Here is a 16,145-nt window from a genome sequence, read left to right as displayed (position 1 = left end):
TAAGATCCTTTCATGTGATGGGATTTTTAATGTGATATGTAGGGTTTTGGACTAAATATGACTTCTAATATTCATTTAAAATGTCAATAGTTATGCACACTGCTGACACACAATTCTTTGGTTTTAGTAGTTACAAAATAATGTGGAGATGCTAAATAGAACTAAATTTAGCAAACTGAATTCTGGGGCTATTTTATCACCCCCAAACCAGAGAGATTTTGGCTAAAAAGACATCTTGCTGCAAAGAGAGATTTAATAAGATTTATGACCTATTAAGCATTATGAGAAACCGACAAATAGCAGAAGAAATTTCCAGAGAACGAAGTAATTATGAGGACTAGAGCTGTGCTCTCTCTCGCTCTCTCTTTCTCTTTTTATTATAAATAACCTTAATCCTCATCCAGGATTAAAATTCAGTGTATTTTTAGCAATGCGATGTCCTAGATAGAAGATACTTCCATTTATGTCTTTATCTCTTTTATATCTTTTGCATTCTGGAGCATTTTGTGATTTTGCTTAACAGATGGATACTTCCATCTATATATCTCCAGTGCTGCAATTAGTGAGGATTTAAGATAGTTTGCCATAGATATACCTGAGATACATGATCTTATTAAATATAATGCGTGAGTTTCAGGATAGAACAGTGTATGTCAAGCAAGCAAATCTATAGACAAATTTTCTGTAATATTTTGTCGTTTTTTTTTTTTTTTTATTCCATTAATATGGGGACCATTTGTAACTCATCCTTCCTATGGAGATACATAAATGCCCTCCCCAAAACTGTGATTATAAAGTGGTATAAAATATCTGTTACTGGTTGTTTAATGACTGGTAAGAGATTAAGTGAAACTCTGCACAAAATGTAATCTGCATTTCCTTAAGGAGCAGATAAAACCTAATCATGTTTTAAATCCAGATTGAGATTTCCACAGAGCTTCAAGTTACTTAGGCTGAAATTTAATCACTTACTGGGCAATTTCAATATTCCACGTTGTCATGGTTTAACCCCAGCCGGCAACTAAGCCCCACACAGCCGCTTGCTCACTCCCCCTCGGTGGGATGGGGGAGGGAATCGGAAAGGTAAAAGAGAGAAAACTCGTGGGTTGAGATAAAGGCAGTTTAATAGGTAAAGCAAAAGCTGCGCACACAAGCGAAGCAAAGCAAGGAATTCATTCACTACTTCCCATCAGCAGGCAGGTGTTCAGCCATCTCCAAGAAAGCAGGGTTCCATCATGCGTAACGGTTACTTGGGAAAACAAACGCCATCACTCTGAATGTCCCCCCTGCCTTCCTTCTTCATCCCCCAGCTTTATATGCTGAGCATGACACCATATGGTGCGGGATGTCCCTTTGGTCAGTGGGGGTCAGCTGTCCCAGCTGTGTCCCCTCCCAACTTCTTGTCCACCTCCAAACTACTCTCTGGTAGTAGAGATGGTGTGAGAAGCAGAAAAGGCCTTGACCCTGTGTAAGCACTGCTCAGCAGTAACAAAAACATCCCTGTGTTATCAACACTGTTTCCAGCATGAATCCAAAACATAGCCCCATACTAGCTACTATGAAGAAAACTAACTCTACCCCAGCCAAAACCAGCACACAGGTAAAACACCCGTCAACTAACTTATATACCACAGGTTTACAGACGACTTTGGAATTACATGTTATTTTCTCAATAATTTATTAGATTTGTAATTAACTTGCCCATAAAAGGCAGACTCCCATAGCAAAACCTTTGTATTGGTGAGCTTTGTGAAAATGATTTGGGCTATTATATTGTAAAAAGTTGTTTATTACTGAGAAATACAGATTAATTGTAGAGATGAGCAGATGTTTCTGGGACCTATAAATAGATGAGCATGTACGTGATGGTTGTGTTGTCATGACTGGAGGAATTTTCTGTATGTTGCTAGGTTGTTATTAATGGTAGTGGAACTTGTATCTCTGCAACGTGTGATAAGTGAACAAAACTCATGTTCTATTACCTAGCTATGCATGCATTGGCAAAGTTAATTTTTCTCTTCTGTAACTTTTTTTCTCTGGCCGAATAGCTTCCACAAATGGAGAGAGGACAGTTGAAGGTCCATCCAGCAAACTGCTCCCAAGACTTTTGTCAGCCTGACAGCTTCACCTGTTAGGGTCATTTGGATCACTCCTGTTAGCTGTAGAGAAACCTGCTTTCCTAGCCTGTTTCAGGGACTGATCTGACTGTCTTTGTGGGTAGGTTAAACAGACCACAGAGACAACTTCTTGCCCATGTAAGTGCAATGCAGCAGGAAAAGCAACAAGGTGTAGTAGGGAATGAAATGCAGGAGGATTCCATCCACTTGCTGTATTATTCTGGGTTTCGCTTTCAGCATAGGTGTAACCATACTTTTGCCTATCTGTGAATATCCTATCTTGCAGGTTATACCCCTTTGCTGTATACGCCTAAGTATATGTTTTTCAACCAGCAAGTGAGTGTTCAGTAAAGCCTATTGTTCACGTTAGAGGAACTGCCCTCTTGGTCACTTCTATAGACTATTAAAGAGGAGACTGGTGAGGTGTCCAAGAGAGATTAAGTCAATACATTTATCAGTCAGACCTGAGTAGGCATTGGTTCCAAATGAAAACCCCTACATTATATGTGAACTGTGTTTATGCTTGCATTATAGTTACTGGAGGAGATCGGTGTGCCTCAGAGTGATTCAGCTTCCTCTGAATTAGACTGAATCTGCTCTGACTCTTTCTCAGCTGTACTGACTAGGGGCTCTGCTTGTCAAAACAGGCACCTAGTGTCATATAAGGTACTGCAGACTTCTACTGTAGCTTCCAGCAGCTACCACAGATGAGGGTGGCTCTCAGGCAGTTCCCACGTCATACCTGACAGCTCCACACTCATATTTTGGAAATGTTAGGGTATTGCAGGTAGAACTGAATGCCAGTGTTGAAGCAGTTACAGCAGGAAATCAGACACCAGTGATGGCCTGTAGACACATTTAGAAACCTATATTTAGTCTTATCTCAAATGAAACTCTACACGCTTGATCTGAATCTGCTGTGCAAACCTACGCCTTCTCTCCCCTACAGGCAACCTGACAATTCATACAGCAGCAGATATCTTTTTTAGCGTTTTGTCTCCTACGTAAATTGACCTTCTTCAAAGCAGGTATCTATGGTCTTATGCAGTCTGTGATGTGTGGAAAGTTGTGAATATATTCCGCTATAGAGAGATCAATTTGGGCTTTTTCCCATGTTAAAGACAAACATTGATAAGAAAATGTTGTATGTTACTGAAAATTGCACTAACCCACAGTTGAATTTTCAATATTGTATTTAGGATATAAATTATTAGTGTTAGAAAATTCTTTTTCCATTTCTTGAGTATAATTCATAGACCTATGAAGACCAAAATATTTTTTTAACTCTATGACCATGCAATTAGCCACTCAAAAACTCTTATTGAAAATTTGCTATCCACAATCTTCAGGTAATGAGAATGGCATAGTTCAACTGACTATGAGTATGCTGCTTCATAAAGTCAGCTAAGGGAAGAGTTTACTTAACTAGGTTAACCTAGGCTAGAATGTTTTAGCCTTCTTGAGGCTAAGATGGCGATTGGAGAAAACCCAAGGTGGTCTGGTTGATTTAGAAACTGCCTGTTTTTGTAAAAAGAAGCTGACTGACAGCTGATAAAAAAGAGAGGTGCTGTAAGGCATGCAGGCTGTTTCTCCCAAGTCAAAAATAAGGAGCAAGCCTAATGCTTCAGGCTACAGAAGATTCAAGCAGGCTTAGCTAGTATATTATGTTTCTCAGAAACCGTGCTTTTTCTGTAATGCCAGAGATACACATTATCAAAAGTTACTGTAGGAAAAGCTTTGTGGAGTCTCAACATCTGTTGCAAACTGTTAGGTACAGTTCTCTCCAGAATCCTTGCCTAAATTCCCAAGTTATCCATTGGGAAGAGAGGTGAAAACTTGACAGATATGGGGCTCCATTAGCGAGACCCAAAGATAAATAGAAATGAATACTTCAGTGACTGGAATTACATTAAAAGTAACTTGTTTCATAAGTCCCTTGATACAGAAGTTCATGACTGAATTAACTTTGATTAAGGAGGCTGTTAAATCCATCCAAGCTGCATCTGAAATACATACAGATATTTTTTTTTCTCCCATTGAAGACTATGGGAAGGGACTGTTAAGACTCCCAAGACTGTAGATGGGCTTCCAGTCATTTGTAAAACTGTTACCCAGTTTGTTTCACAAAGACAAGATTTAACACCAGTCAGCTGCATTTCTTCATTTTGAAGGTCTTGTTAGAGAAGCTTCTGTGGTGGGTTGACCTTGGCTGGCTGCTACGTGCCTCAACAGGGCAGGGAGAGAAAATAAAATGGAAAAGCTCATGGGTTGACATAAACCAGGGAGTTGGTTCACCAATTACCGTCATGGGCAAAACAGACTCAACTTGAAGGAGATTAATTTAATTTATTGCCAGCTAAAATAGAGTTGTATGGTGAGAAACAAAGACAAAACCTAAAACACCTCCTCCCTTCTTCCCAGGCTCAACTTCACTCCTCCATTTCCAACTCCTCTGCCTCATCCTGCAGAGCGGCGCAGGGGAGTGGGGAGTGAGGGTTGAGGTCAGTCCATAACAGCTCCTCTCTGCCGCTCCTTCCTTCCTCATGCTGTTCCCCTGCTCCAGCTTGGGGTCCTCCATGGGCTGCAGTCCTTCAGGAAAAGAATCTGCTCCCATGTGGGTTCTCCAGGGGCTGCAGCTTCTGTCAGGAGAACCTGCTCCAGCACGGTCTTCTCCACAGGCTGCAGGGGAATCTCCGCTCAGGTGACTGGAGCACCTCTTCCCCTCCTCCTTCTCTCACCTCAGTGCTTGCAGTGCTGTTTCTCACACTTTTTTTCCTCACTCCTCACTGCCTGTGCAGCTTTTTGCCCATTCTTACACATATTTTCCCCAAGACGCCACCACCGTGGCTGCGGGGCTCAGCCGTGCCCTGCGGTGGGTCGGCTGGAGCTGGCTGGAACCGGCTGTGTCCAGCACGGGGCAGCCCCGGCCTCTCCTCACAGAGGCCACCCTGCGGCCCCCTGCCAGCGCCTGGGCACCTGCGCCTGGGCACCTGCGCCCCGTGCATCTTCAACCATCTCCCTGGCAGTGCTAAAGCAACCTGAGGGAGGCTGGCCTGTACGGTCTGTCCTTTTTAGTCCTCATACTATTTTCTCTTTCTTTCTTAGCCACTTCTTCTTGTCACTCTGACCGTCATGGGATCAGCTCACCATGTTCTGCTTAATTACTTTCTTTTCTTTGACCATAAATATCTGTAGTTACTGCTCTCTTCAGTGAACTGACTGGATTTAATCCTTTGATTTGATGCACGAAACAATAGCTTATTTTCAGTGTAAAGATGTAGATTTTTTAAATTTTACTTTGGAAGGTTTTCCTTTTTTTATTTTCTCTCCTTTTTTAAAGGTAGAAGATCCTTTATACTGTCAGTGGTACATAGATTGTCAACACCCTTATTAGGTTGCTTTTATTTTTCATTTTGTTCTCAACTATTGATTATTTTTCTGATTACCTGCCAATTTTGAAACTATATCATGGCAAGTTTTGAGGCAGTGTTGCTTACAGGCTTTATTTCCATTATAAGTTAATTTATAATTAAATAATAATTTAATAGATAATAATGCAGCACTTAACATCCCACTGTTACATTACAAATAAATTACAATCATACAAAGCAACTTTGTATACCAAATGAAAATAAGTTAAATTATGATCATAGAGCTAATTCTAGACTACCATCAACATAAAATGACTGTCTTTCTATTTTAGCCCCAGAAGGATCAGATTTGGGGTTTAACTGCTTTAACATTTGCTTTTAAAAGCCACTCTTTTGGAAGTGCTAAATCAAGGCAAGAAGAGCTTCCTGATGTGTAACACCTTATATTGCTTGTAAGTTGGCTGTTTTCTCAAAACCTGTCTCACATATTGTGCCATCTACCCTTTCACTTGGTTAAGGCCTTAAATTTGTTTGATAGCAGTCTGCATTTTAGTTTATTTTAGAGCTGTTCATAGGTGACTAAGAACTCTATTTTTTGGCCATATCTATGTTATAAATGTAGCTACTACAATGTTTATGGGCTGAGAAATCACCTTTTCCTCCTTGCTTCTATTCTTGGTTTTATTTTCCTGTCCTTTTAAGTATATAACCTGCCCAGCATATATTTTAACTGTAAATACTATTTCTTAGCAGTTTATGTTACTGAATAGCTGAAAGGTATGTACTCTCTTGATCTTTTTTCCTTCTTTATGTCCAATAGCTTTCTGAATGGCTAACTTTAGCTGCCCAGTAATTTCCTTTTCCAATTTAAATGTCACACAGTATTGTATTAAACAAGTGCAAAGAACTTATGATTCCTCTGCTTCAAATGTCAAGGAAGGAGAGCAGTGTTTAAGATTAATGTAGTATGCAGCAACTTCTAGGCTTCTGTCTTGTAAACTCTTCGGGGTGACTAAGTATAGCAAATGCCATAAATGTTTCCAAAAGAAAAGTTCCTTGTGCTTGCACACCAAATGACATGGCATAGTCTGAGCAACTCTTTCAAACAAAATGCTTAAATCCCTATATATAGTAATATTTCTTATGGAGAATAAGTAAACATATGTAGATTTAGAAACTGAAGAGTGACTTCTGCTTTGATTTCATTTGAAAGACAGCCATTAAAATCATACAAAAAACTTGATACTATAGTCTGACTTATGCAGAGCATGACATTCAGTGCAGATCTTAAACCTTTCAGTTCTGCCATATTCTGCAAGCAGCAAATGCTTTATATAGCGATACTCTTAGCACCGGTGCTCCAGGAAAAAAAAAGAAGTTTCTTCTAGTGGTTGAACATTAACCTTCAGAATAGTTCTTGTTTCCTTAAAATAGACAGGACAAAAAAAAAAAAAGCGAAGGATCTGCAAATAAAAGATTGCAATGCCGCGTGATTATTACAAAAGCTGCTGGATGTGCTTTGTTTCCATTTAGAGCTTTAGTGTCTCACACTCATTCTGCCATGGTTTTCTGCCATGTGCTGAGTCCTGGTAAGCTCATTTGTTAGGTGGTTTGTCGTAGTGCACATGTGTGTGGGGGGGCTTGTTAATATCTTATGCTGATTTTGCCTGAAGAGATTTAAAGCTTGCCAAAAAGCATTTTTCTTAAAAGAGAAAGATAACCCTGAATCCCCAAATGCCTTCTTTCTTTTCTGAAGAAAAAAACCCAAACATGAAGCAAAAATCCCAAACACAAAGAAAAAAACCAAACTGAGGAAGTAGTTTCCTCTGAAGTAAGTTTTATTTGTCCGTTCATCATCTCTGTTCCAAATGCAATAACCTTTGATATGTGACAACAAGACAACCCAATTTTGTTGCTTTTCTAGCACACTTGTTTCCTCTTAATGCCTGGTATTTGTCCTACTTTCTCCTTATTGCCTCTCTCTGAAATTTTCTCCTCCACTTGTCATTGCCTCTTTAATTTTCACCCTACTTTGAACCTTTTTACCTGTTTGTCCATGTCCTCTTGGAAGTTCGTTCTTCTTGGCCACCTCATCCCACAAGTCTTCCCTCTTACCCTGTATTCTTTTGCCTAGAGACAATAAAGAGCTAAAGTGGTTAAGAGAAAGTTATTAAAGACAACAGGGCCAGAAGAGTCTGACCTCCAGTAAACCAGTCGTATTTAAGCTGGGATAAACCGCTGGTTTTAGTATGGTCATCTAAAACTTATAGAGACAATCAGAGTGGAACAGTGCTAACCTTATTAATATGTAGTCTACTGACCCGATTAAAGTATTTCAGTATAGAGTTAAAATTAATTATAAACTAGAGAGAAATACAAATGAGTTGTTAAACTCATATTCTAGAAACAACAGATATTACTGAAATAAAATCTAGAAAACCTTTCATAAAGCCCCCTGGCTATGGATGAGGGTGGAATTGTCTGATTTGTCTGTCTGTTTTGGATTTAAATAACCAAATTTGATTTCTTTGGCTGGGATGATTCTGGTGGCTATATTATGTAATCCGAATTACAAAAAAAAAAAAAAAAAAGTTCGAAGATGGATTCACGAGAACATGCAGGGATCAAATCAAAACCGAGAGGAACGGTACTGCGCACAGAAAGATTATCAGACGGGCTGGTCAAATTGATCTTTTTAGTTCAAAAGATGGTCAAGCATTTTGGACCCAGCAAAAGGCTGATGTATCTGAAAGTTATTTTTTTTCAGATGTATCACGTGATCAGAAGTATTCCTGGTTCCTGCAAACTCTGTGGTTGTGTTTAGTGTTCAGCTACTTCAAATATGGCTGAATGCTGGACATTAAATACAGCTAACATCTCTACGCAGGAAAGGTGATCCAAGTTTAGGCAAGAGTAGACGGACCCCATCAGCTCTGGAAGCTGTTATGGAAGGCTACCTTCTACCAAGCAGGAAAGAAGGAATTTGTCTCATTAGTTGCCAACATGGTTCTCTTTCCTCTATATAAGGTGCAAGTGCCCAGGGAGCTAGCATTTAAGAGGGATCTAGCTGACTGTTAAATTTCTTCTAGCTCCTGATAGACACAGAAACCTGCCACGTACAAATCAGTTACCTGGCTAAAAAAGATTGCTTGCTTTTGTTGAACAGACTGTACACGTGAGCACAAAAAGTCTTCACCAATGTATAAATGTGGACTGAGGGTTCATGGTCCCTATATTTGTACCACCATGGAGTATGCATCCGTCTATTTCTGATAATACAAGGCAGGATATCCTTAACTGTTGCCTCTTCCCCCCATACCCTTAGGTCATCACTGCGCTATATGCCTTTTATTTGTTTAGAAAATACAAAGCCTCATTAGATATCTGTGAATATACAGGTAAGTGCAGAGGATCAGAATGATTGTCTTATCATCTAGCAAAGTTCTGATCTCAGTTTTTGAACCTGTTTTTGTAACAGTAGCTTCATCGGATAATGAAATATCATTACTCTGAATTTCCCAACTGTAATGTTCTGCACTGCTTTACATCTTCTTACCTTATTGAAACTATCCTCTTTCCCTGTGTGGTCTGCCAGTAGTATTGTAAATTCAGGACAGTAAACTTCTCAAATTGATACCAGGGATGGCCTGTGAATTGGCTGTCAACAGAGCGCTGTTTAGATCAGTTAAAAAAACTATAATATTCTTACGCTGGCACGAAACTCCTACTGCATTTTCCTGCCCCATTTTCCTTTTCCTTATCTTTTAAATATTCGATATTCAGACTCACAGTTGTCTATCCCTTTCTCAGTCACCCTGTAGTCTTTATTCTCCTAAAAATCTACACTTTTCCTTACCAAAAATACATTGTTTTCCCCAGTTTTATTTTTTTTTTAAATCTTAGATATCCACTCAAATTTGTTGTAGAACACTGATATTCTCTCTTCCCCTTCCTCAAATCTTCTATCCCAGATTTACTGAGATTCCTTTGTGCTCGAGCTTGATAGCACAGATAGCACAGACTTAACCAACTTAGCCTCAGACTCTGCACCTGGAGCGAGAGGTGGGAGAATTAACAGAAAGGACCATGGACATCTCAGAAGGTAGGATCAACAAAGATGAAAATGTAAAAAAAACCCCAAAAGCCAAAAAACTTTGTCATCCTTTCTGTAAGGGAGTAACTGCAAATAAGATGTTGAGCCAACTTGTATGGTATGTTGTGGTTTCTCAGGATAGTCTGGTAGCTTTTTCAGAAGAGGAGGTCAGGTTGCTGATCTGTGTAAAGCAGAATGTTGCACAAAGAAAGCATGTGTTTGTTTTAAAAATAGCTGTTATAATCATTCAAGAAGTTGCAGTGACGATATCAAAGTGGGATGAATATGGCTTCTGTAATTATAAGCATTCCATGCATTTACATGCATAACAAAAAAATAAAGCTTAAGTATTTTTAATTGTGTGAAGAAAGCTATGAACTCTAAGGGTGAGTCTGGGATAGATTGTGAATCATGAACGTGTATAACATGTATAGGGCATAATCCTACTTGGTGCTTTGTCAAAACCCTTACTGGGCAGTACTAACCATTGCAAAATACTCATTTAAAAGTAGGTACCATATGATACTTAACATCCCCAAAGAGTGAAAAGTTCTGTCTAGGTATATTTCCACCATGGTGATTTTTTTTTTTTTTTAATTCTGAAACCTAAATATTAATCATATGAAAATAATGTGCAATCATATAATATGAATTGTACTCTTTCACTGAGAATGTTTGCTCTTGCTTGTTTAAGAAAAGTTAAAACATGAAGGGTCAAGCTGGTAGAGTTTTGTCAAGATTTCATTTATTTAAGCTTACATTTCCAGGTTTATCCGTATTGTGTTTAGTTTTGTATCTGTATGTGATATAAAAAAGTATCTGTAACAGATCCATCAGAGTCCATTTAACGTCTTTGCTCTCAGCCTCAGAAGGACAGTGGCAAGGGCGCTGGCCATCTCTGGCAGTGGTGGTGAGCCTGGGCTGTGTGTGGGGCTGCCCAGCCGCGGGAGGAAGCATACCTTTGGTGCCACACTCTCCTTCACTGAACCACTGAATCACTGAATTCTAGGCTTTGTGTGGACTTGGGGGTGTGGGAGCTCTAAGCAAAACTCAGCAGTCAGAACTTCCCAGCATAGGAGTTGGTGGGGAACAGAGGGAAATTCTGGGTAAGCAGTGCTGATAGTCATCCAACGTGATTTCCTGCGAGTGGAAAGATGGTCAATCAAAGTGGTCAGAGAAGGCCTCTGTCAAGTTGCACAGCAGAGATCACTGCAATGAGATTATCCTGCAATATGTCAAAAACATGCTTTCTCTTCTCTCAACCAGAGTGTTTTTGGGCATTTGTCTGAACTGACAGTTCCAAATGTGCTGCACACGCTCCCGTACATTCCCTGGACAGATAGTTATGTCATCCATAAAAATCTTTGTCCTAACATGATTGTCACTCTGCTGTATATTCAGCTCATTCCCTCTGGGAATACTCCTGAACTGCCAGCCTTCCTCTGTTGCCTTCTATCCCTATTTACACAGCCAGTAATGGTCCTCTTCTTCCTCGCAGCCCCTGGATTTTTGCTTCATGTCTGCATAACACTCTGTTAGTCTCAGCTCCACTGTCTCTTCCTATGGATCCAAGCAGTCTCTGTAAGCTTTGCTCATCTGCTGCGCCCGTTGTTCTTCCCCTGAATTGTCCCTGGAGACAGAAGCACCCAGAACAGATCTCCTGGTGACCCCATGCTCCTAGTGGCTGTCAAGGCCAGTATGTTCTCCTGAGTAACTCAACAGTGGCATGTATTTCACAGGTTGGGAAACCCAAATACAGATTTTAGGCAGACAATCTCTTTTGAGTCTAGAGGGAACACCATCAGCTGTTAACACCTTACTTCAACACAGGATAGAGAGAGTTAATCTCTCAAATCTCTGGAGATGCGCATATATATTTATATAGATGTATGATAAATATAAGACAACTTGATTCTTACTAACTCATATTGGAAGCTTTCGAGCATGCAGTCACTCCACCAGCATTTGGTGGAGCTAATCTTAAGCTCTTAAGCCGAGGAAAGTAGCTGTGTTTATAGACTGTTGTATGCTCCTGGAAGAGAGTAGGTCAATTTCCATAGTCCCTTGTGTGAGCACAGTGCCTCTCCATCTCAGAACTTTTCACATTTTATGTGCTGTTTGCTTTAGAGCAGAAACCTATGTAGATAGTGAGACAAAAAAGAGGCAGACCTTCTAGCAGTAAACTATTGCAAGCATAGTAATACTTAACATAGTTGAAGAACCATAGGGCCAAGATATTTACATTTCTCAGTGCTTTATTCCATACAGAATCAGAGAATGGTTGAGCTTTGAAGAGGCCTCTGGAGATCCTCTAGTCCGAGTCCCTGCTCAGAGCAGGCCCAAGTAGATCAGGTTGCCAGGGCCGTGTCCCGTTGGGTTTTGAATGTCTCCAAGGATGGAGAGTCCATAACACTATTTTTGATTTTTTTTGTGTTTAAGAATACAAAATCAGAATTTAGTTCATGCCCATCAAGCCCCCTGTGACCTCCATCAGTTGACCCACTCACTTTTCCTTCCATGAGCTTTTTTTTTTTTTCTACTTCAAGAATTTGACTCTGTGGTTTAACTACGTTTCTGTTTTGTCTAACCTTCTTTACAACTTCTCTACAGCTACAAGTTTCCCATTTCTTTTGTTGTAAATTATTTTCCATTCTATACCAAAAAAATATCTCTTGCCTCTCTACTACATTTGTTTTGACACAGCTTTTATAAAAGAATGTTTATATAAGAGAATAGTATTGAAACATAAATAATGGTGTTGTAGTCCAAGCTCCCACAGAGATGATGTACACTCTCATGCACTATTAAAGACAGTCTTGTTCTGAGCATTTGTGTATTTTTACTGCAGTTTGTAAATATACAAGTGGATAAATGGAGTGGAAAGCTTCTGGTCACTTCTCTATTTTTTTTGAATGACAACTAAAATTTTATCAGTCCTGACCATAAGCTGTTTCATGCCTTTACCTTATTTTGCTAGACTTCTGTAATTTTTTAAAATTAATTCTATGTTCCATGTATACCTGTAACTATGGAAACTGTGAAGTGATTAAAAGGAGTACAGCTGATGCTTCTGTGGCTCATCAAGACAGCCAAATGTTCAAATAGTTAGACAAAACTTTATGGTGTTTTTAAGAAGGTTAGAAGAATATACGAAAATGATCTATGAGGTAATAAGTTCTAGTGTAGCTTAATGGTCTATGAAAAATGGAGATAGATGTTACAGAAAATGTGACTAGCAATTCATGGCTACTACGTTATCAGAAATATATTAAGAAATTGTCAGGCAAGAGAAATAAAGTTGAAAAAGAATTGATCTATAAGGAAAGAGTGAAACCAAAGCAGAGCTTTCTGAAGCTGTGGTTGTTGCTGGGGCTTAGAATTCTCCTGCTGCCGAGGAAAGTAAAAATACTGAGGGTGAAACTGGGTAGTGTGGACAAGATAAGCGAGGAAGGAGTAAGCGTAGCAATATGGAAAAAGGATTTAAATGTAAGCTTAAATACAAGGCCTGTGGAGGAATCAAACCATTGGGATGTTTGGGATTGCTGAGTTTCAAAAAAAGTGGTCTAAGGTTCATCATGATGACCTGTGGATAAATAAAGCCTGTACTGTCTGATACTCCATAAACTTTTCTTGAAGCTTTGCTTTTTTTCCAAAAAATGGAATTCTGAAGCCCGGACAAATCAGCCCAAACAATTAATAATTCCTGAGTCTCTTTGATTTTTAACCAGCCAAGTTAAAGTCTCTTTGATTTTTAACCCCTTATTTCTTCTGGTACGATAGTCTCTTCTGTCTCCCTCCAAATTGTAAGTTTGTAAATTTTGATCATTTTAGTTAGAATTAGACCTAAAACCAGAGCTGCAAGGAAGTTCAGGTGCAAGGTTTCATAATTTGTCCAGGCTATAGTCCTGCTTTAGGAGATCACAACTGTAACTGAGACAATACGATTTTTGTAGTATGTTTTTAGTGGTGTGTATTTATTAATTAATTTATTTGTGTAGTAGATTTAGGAAAAAAAACTTGTAGGGGGAGAATATTTCAAATTACTGTATGTAAATGTGCCGGTGTGAATTTTTAGACAAAACCAAAGACTTCTCCACTAGCGATTTTGGTTTCTTCCTTGAACTCCAAAGGCATTCTCAGAGAAGAACATTGCGATAGTGACTGGAACCTGGCCGTGTGCTGTTTTAGAGATGTTATGTCATATGATAACTTTACAGTTGCCTGAATGTGTCACTTCCAACACTCAGTTTGCTGCAGGATTATTCTAGAGAATGTTTAATTTTTGTGGAAATCATTGGGAGCTTTCTGAAAGATTGGCAGCTGTAGCTGAGAGATTTTGGCAGCAGGGCATGTGAAGAAAGGCAGTTGTTTTTTGTTTTATTTTTATCTTAAAATGACTAGTAATGCTGTTGCTAGCAGCAGTGTCAACAAAACTGACATAAAATACCCTTTTGATTTTAACTCCTTGAATCATTGCACCACTGCAACTTTTCTGCATCTTTCTATTGGTGGTTTGTAGTGGGTTTAGAAACTTAGGCCAGAAATAAGATTAGGATCAATGTGTGAACTGTGTGTTCAGTTGCCTAGTAGGCATCTGATGCCATTTTTGATGCCCTACGGTACATATGGCTGGCAGGTATGTCGTAACTCCTGTGGTACGCCCTCTTAAGTGGCACGTGGCAGCCAGGTGGGATATATTAACTTATGTCTATCATTAGGCACAAGATTTCATTTTATTTTGTTGTGTCTACTTGAAATTGAGTGGATTCTCTTTGGATGGAAATTTAAATACCTGCCATGCCTATAGTCATTTCTGTGTAGACAGGAAAAATTTAAACATCTTACTCTCATCCTTATTTGTACACATAGGATCTGATTTGGAAAGTTAACATCTCAGTTAAACTGCGAAAGGCAAGCAGGAAAAGAGTATGAAGTGAGCTCTCTTGTGCAAGTGGAAAATTCTGATAAGGTGGGCTTTTTAACATCCCTCCTGGATGCTCTCAGTCAATCATGTAAATGGCACCACAGACTTTAAGGTGACATGTAGTTCCGTGAGCAGTGGGGCCTCGTTCCCTATGAACATGTCTTGTGGTTGAATTGCAGTGTAGATTCTGTGATGCCAATAAAAGATTGCACTAATGAAATACTTATAGGGCTTTTGTAGAACTGCCTATTTCATGAAACTTGTAAGAATATAATGCCTTGAAAACTTCTGTGCCTGTGCAAAATTTTATTGCATTTGCCCAGTGGGTTAAAACATTATTGGAGGGTGTGGGGAGAAAAGGGGGAAGAAACCACTCAACTGTCAGCATAAACCTCATTTTCTTGCCAAACTGGGATAAAAATATCAAGCTGAAAACCTAAGTGAAGAAAATCTGTTCAGCACAAGAATGGAAGAACAGGGAGTGCTAAAACGGCTTTTTATCACAGTCCTGAAATGGCTAAGCCCTGTATGTCTGATGAACATCAGCGTGAGCAAACCAGTCTCCTCCCTGCTTGCAGGGGAGAACGGTAGAGAATTGTACTGTCCTTTTGAACCTTTCAATCTAGAGGAGAGGCTTCAGCAAAAGCAGAACCTAAACTCCTAGGCTACTTTGCTAACAAATTAGACCTAATCTGGGACTGTTCCTAGGTGTTAGAGTATCTAACTAGTAAACCAAGAGACAGCTGCTTAGCACATTCTTGGGCTTCTGCCCACCAGCACTTTCTCATCGATTTTTCTTGGTGATTTGGGAGTTGGGGTGCTCTGAGGCTTATTTCCAGGAGAACAGTCAGTATGCAGCCACCTTGCTTTGAAGTAGAGCAGAGATCCTAGTAGAGGTGCAGGTTATTTCATCTCATTCAGCATCAGTGCTCAAAAACGTTTCTGTGCAAGTTTAGTGTACTAATATGGGTGTCATTTCAAGATGTAGTTTAACAGAAGATGGCGAGCCAGTGCTGTAGAGAAAACGTCCTCTTCCTCCCATTTGCCTCTGTTCCTGGCCATGTGATTTCGCTACTTGTCATACCGCTCCATGAGAAAAATAGATGTGACAAAAAGTGAAACCTATTAAAAACTACAGATAAATTTCTACTATGTTTTTAAATGCAAGTGGGTCCTGGGAGGACCTGACAGTCAAGGGAGGGGATACAAGGGAGCATGCAGTATGGTGAAACTGGGAACAAGGAAGGTAGAGGACATACTGGATGGGGAGAAAGAAGAGCAGGAGAGGAGGGAGGTGGGGAATAGACCTTCCCTTTTGATGACCAGGAGGCATTGGATGAACTCAGCTCTCTGTACAATTTTGAAAAATGTGTTTAATCAAAGCTTGGATTCACAAGCACATTTTCATTAGAAAAGTAGAGTTGTTTACTTACTTAGATTTTGGACTAATGTAAGGATTCAAGTAGATTTTCAGCTTCATTTATTTATATTTTAATGAAGTGAGGCCATCATGACACTTAAGCTACGTTTTTATTACAGAATTCATTTTGATACAGCAAAAGAGAGAAATGCAATGCTATATACTAATTTCATGGTTTGCTGCATGTTTTATATTATCCCAGAAACATTAAGTGATACAT

General features: G+C 39.4%; 1 protein-coding gene across 37 annotated transcripts in view; it reads left to right on the top strand.

Moving 5' to 3' along the window:
• The window catches only part of RIMS1 (regulating synaptic membrane exocytosis 1), a 344,078-nt gene that overhangs the window by 133,224 nt on the left and 194,709 nt on the right, over positions 1–16,145 (top strand). The window lies entirely within an intron of this gene.

Source organism: Nipponia nippon, unplaced genomic scaffold, assembly GCF_047370975.1.
Source record: "Nipponia nippon isolate SJK-2023a ecotype South Korea unplaced genomic scaffold, ASM4737097v1 scaffold_4, whole genome shotgun sequence".
Taxonomy (NCBI): Eukaryota; Metazoa; Chordata; class Aves; order Pelecaniformes; family Threskiornithidae; genus Nipponia; species Nipponia nippon.
Note: the sequence above shows the minus strand (reverse complement) of the source record. Positions and strands in the feature narration are given on the sequence as shown.